The sequence below is a fragment of the Leuciscus leuciscus genome, assembly GCF_965113295.1.
Source record: "Leuciscus leuciscus genome assembly, chromosome: 12".
Lineage (NCBI taxonomy): Eukaryota > Metazoa > Chordata > Actinopteri > Cypriniformes > Leuciscidae > Leuciscus > Leuciscus leuciscus.
Window position 1 is genome coordinate 42,579,610 of NC_138736.1, and position 5,000 is coordinate 42,584,609.

Sequence of the window (5,000 nt, forward strand, 5' to 3'; positions counted from 1 at the left end):
ATATAAAGTCAGAATTGTGAGAAATAAAGTCGCAATTCTGAGAAATAAAGTCGCAATTGCGTGATATAAAGTCAGAACTGCGAGATATAAAGTCAGAATTGTGAGAAATAAAGTCGCAATTCTGAGAAATAAAGTCGCAATTGCGAGATTTGGGGCCCTATCTTGCACCCAGCGCAATTGACTTTGTACACCGACGCATGTATCATTCCTATTTTGCACCCGCGCACAGCGGACTTTTCCCTCCACAGAAGCACGTCGGTTAACTAAGAAATACACTTGCGCTCCCGGGGGCGGTTCAGCGAAAAGAGGAGGCGTGTTCCGGCGCAAACATTCCCTCATGCTATTTTGCACGTTTAGAAAACAATTTCGCCACTAACCAGGAAAAATCTAGTTTAAAGTCAGTGGCGCGTTGCGCATGTTATTCATATGCTATTTTAAGGGCGCATGCTTGGCCATAATCAATGTAGCGTGTGCACAACGCGCATACACTTTGATTCTCTCATCTACACAGAAGCAGCAGTTCTCATTTTTGCAAATCATACATTATTACGATAGATAGATAGATAGATAGATAGATAGATAGTTTATTATAAAAACATACATCTAGCTTACACATTACCCAAATTATCATACGCCTGTTTAACCGAAGTTAATTTGGGTGTGTTTCTCCATCCCCAATGTCACTTCTCTGTGTTTTACGGCCCTGACGAGAGCGTCGGTCTCCTCGGCTGTGAACCGCTCCTGGCAAATGCGCCGTTATAATAGCAATCCGCCATGGAACAAGCGCGCCTGCTCTTAAAGGGAATGTGAGATGACGCTCTGATTGGTTTATTTCACGTTACGCCCAAACCACACCTATGAGTAATGAAGCTACTTCAGACCAACACATTTTAGATTTGCGTCGGAGAGTCATTTATCCCGCCGGTATAATAGCAACAGCGCCCGAGACCCGCCCACAAAGTTACTTGCGTTTCGCGCTTGATACTTGCGTTTCAGATCGTTAAAATAGGGCCCATTAAGTCAGAATTGCGAGATATAAAAAAATGTTCTCGCAATTGTGACTTTATATCACGCAATTCTGACTTTATAACACATAATTGCGAGTTTATATCTCGCAATTCTGACATCTTTATAAACTCATCAGATATAAACTCACAATTGTGAGATATAAAGTCCAATTCTAAGGGGAAAAAAATACGAACTTTTATTTTTATTTATTTTTTACCTCAGAATAGTTTATATCTCACAATTGCGACTTTATTTCTCAGAATTGCGACTTTATTTCTCACAATTCTGACTTGATATATCGCAATTGTGAGAAAAAAAGTCAGAATTGTGAGATAAAAAGTCGCAATTATTATTATTTATTTATTATTCAGTGGCGGAAACAAGCTTCCATACGATTCAGTTAAATTAGAACTTAAAAAAAGTATTTCTGTACATTGGGATTTGGCACGAAAGGAAGGAGCCTTTGGTAGATATTGGGAACTTTTAAAACATGAAGTTGGTAGATATCTAAGGTCCTATGGTGCTTCGCTTTCCAAAACTAAACAGAATTTCAGAGGAGAAAATTGTGTCTGCAATCCCCTCTCTTTCTATAGTGTCTCCTGACAGGCTCTCACCCGAGGAGAGATTGCGACTGACTACTCTACAATATAAATTAGATGAGATCTATGAACGTAAAGCAGAAGGGGCCTTTGTCAGGTCGAGAGTTAAGTGGTGAACAAACCTCATCATATTTCTTCAGTCTTGAGAGACAGCGGGGTAAGCGTAACACAGTTCACCACCTGAGCGTCAATGCTCATGTTACTGATGATTGTCAAACTATTTCTCACTTTTTTGCCAACCTTTACACATCCAGCTATTGTGCTGATACTGCCACTGTCTTCTTAGACTCTTTAGAAAGTGTAAATTCAATTAGTGCTGTAGAAAAAGATTTCTGTGATCAGGATATATTATTAGAAGAGGGAGCTGGTGCCATAAAACATCTCACATGTAACAAGTCTCCTGGCAATGATGGCATTACAGCAGAATTCTACCAACAATTCTCAGATACTCTTTCCCCCTTTTCTTTTGGAAGAATTTATTGAAAGTATTATAAACCACAAACTTCCTCCCAGTATGACTCAAGGAGTAATTTCCCTCATTCCTAATCAGAACAAAGATCTGTTTTTTACTGACAATTGTCGCCCAGTAAGTTTATTAAATAATGATTATAAGATTTTGGCTCACATACTTTCCAAAAGAATAAAACATGTGCTCGATTCTATAATAGATGAGGCTCAATCTGGATTCATTAGTAATAGACACATATCAGATAATATACATTTAGTTTTAGATATCTTAGATTATTCTAGTCTAGTTTCTGATGATAGTTTTGTTCTTCTTTTGGACTTTTATAAAGCTTTCGACACTCTAGAGCATAGCTTTATGTTTCAGGAGATTTCTTCTCAAGTGCCATAAGAACTTTATACACAAATGGCAGTAGTTCTGTTATTCTGAATCTTTGAGTCAATACTTCTGTTGGCAAACTGTGCTTTGCTTTTCCTTATAGAAACAATAATAGATCAGTCCGTTCACTATTTCAGCAAGACACTGTTACTCTACAGTTGGTAATATATGTGGATGCTTTCACATCTCTTTTTTTTTAACTAATAAAGTAAAAGAGATTTCTTTAAAAATAATTCATAAATGCTGCCCTAAGTAATAAAAAGATAAGTATAAACAAGGCTTAAACCAACACTGTTCAGCGTGATGTTTATGCCATGCCCTCCAGCACACTGACCCTGGCATCAACACAGAGCACAAGACAGATGCTCATGTGACATGTGTCTGCTCACCCAGACCCAGACTAACCTAACCCTAACCTCGAGGACAGGACAGATGCTCATGTGACATGTGTCTGCTCACCCAGACCCAGACTAACCTAACCCTAACCTCGAGGACAGGACAGATGCTCATGTGACGTGTGTCTGCTCACCCAGACCCAGACTAACCTAACCCTAACCTCGAGGACAGGACAGATGCTCATGTGACATGTGTCTGCTCACCCAGACCCAGACTAACCTAACCCTAACCTCGAGGACAGGACAGATGCTCATGTGACGTGTGTCTGCTCACCCAGACCCAGACTAACCTAACCCTAACCTCGAGGACAGGACAGATGCTCATGTGACGTGTGTCTGCTCATCCAGACCCAGACTAACCTAACCCTAACCTCGAGGACAGGACAGATGCTCATGTGACGTGTGTCTGCTCACCCAGACCCAGACTAACCTAACCCTAACCTCGAGCACAGGACAGATCAGGGCTCGAGACTAACGGCGTCCTATCGTCCTGGGGACGATAGAAAATGTGTTTAGGACGAACAGAAATATTCTCCAGGACGCCTACAGGACGAAAGACATTTTTGTATGCGTGTTCATTTATTACTAGCCTATTAGGGTAACTTACTTAGAAAATGCCAAAATTAACCGACCAAGCGCTGACTACAACGGAGCGCGTCTTCTCATGCTGTTACTATAGTTACTATCACTGGCCGGCTACTCACCCGGAGACTTGTTTCGCGGTACATCTATCACATGGCTTATTTTCACAGACAAAAACGAGACGATAACTAAATAAAACTAGTTTTGAATGACAAAAACCATGACGAAAATCTACTGACATTTTCGTCAACGAATAAAAACTAGACAAAAATGTTAGATAGTGACGATTTGGGAAGCGATCCAGTCAGAACTGATGTCCTGCGTTTGATGCGCACATTTGTACTGTAACGTGCTGATCTACCCAGCGGCACACGGGCTGACATGCGCTGCATGTCTCATAAAACGTTAAAAAACTCAAACGTCTGGTAGAATGAGTAGAGCAGACATATAGATCTGAATAAGAGTGACGACGCAAAAAAAGAGCTATATTCGGTACGGTTTTCTGTGCGCACACACCCGACCCGAAGCGTGCAGCCATGCACAGAGACACCTATACAGCGCGCGAGTACTGAACTGAGCTCTCTTTCGTGTCTGAGTGGACAAATACACACAACATTATGTCGAAATGTCCGTTTTGGAGAGTATTCACGTAAACTATGTTGGTTATGTCTTAAACAGTTGTGAGTGTATAGGATGTGCATCAGTGCATTGGATCCGCATGTCATTGGACATGAACCGATGTCTTAAAGTGACAGTGATAAACCTAATGCGGTCTGTGTCCTTAATATTGATCAAGCAACAAAAGAAAAAGAGAAAAGCATTCACTACTCGTTAATAGCTTTAATAATGATTCATTATATTTAATTCATACAAATAAATATGTCTGCTGCTTGAAAGAATAAAGAATGATGATATTTTTGAGATATGTAGTCACCAGTATGTATTTGTTATTTTTTAATTAATCCAACCAACTCAAAAACGTTTTGAGCTGTATGTATTTTTATCTGCATGAACTTATCTGCATGAACTGCACAGATTTGTTCTGCATGAATACAAAAAAGCATTTAACTCCTGTTATTTTTTATTAAATCTGTTTTTTGCCTGTTTACAGATAACTACTTTGAATGGAGCTAAATAAATATAATAATATATATCATAAACATTTTAATGGTGTTTTTATTATGTAACTAACAACTATAGATGATAATAACAAAGTACAGAAACAACATGTTTATTTGGGGACGGTTGACATTCAATTTAGGATGGTTCAAATCGTTTTTCAGGACGGTTCCAGGACGGAGGTGAAAAAAGTTAGTCTGGAGCCCTGGGACAGATGCTCATGTGACGTGTGTCTGCTCACCCAGACCCAGACTAACCTAACCCTAACCTTGAGGACAGGACAGATGCTCATGTGACATGTGTCTGCTCACCCAGACCCAGACTTACTTAACCCTAACCTCGAGGACAGGGGCTCATGTGACATGTGTCTGCTCACCCAGACCCAGACTAACCTAACCCTAACCTCGAGGACAGGACAGATGCTCATGTGACATGTGTCTGCTCACCCAGACC

The 5,000-nt window shown here is 40.2% G+C and overlaps 1 protein-coding gene across 1 annotated transcript in view; it reads right to left on the reverse strand.

Annotated features, from left to right (window-relative positions):
• LOC309511331 (venom phosphodiesterase CdcPDE) overlaps positions 1–5,000 on the reverse strand; it is a 58,350-nt gene that overhangs the window by 30,591 nt on the left and 22,759 nt on the right. The window lies entirely within an intron of this gene.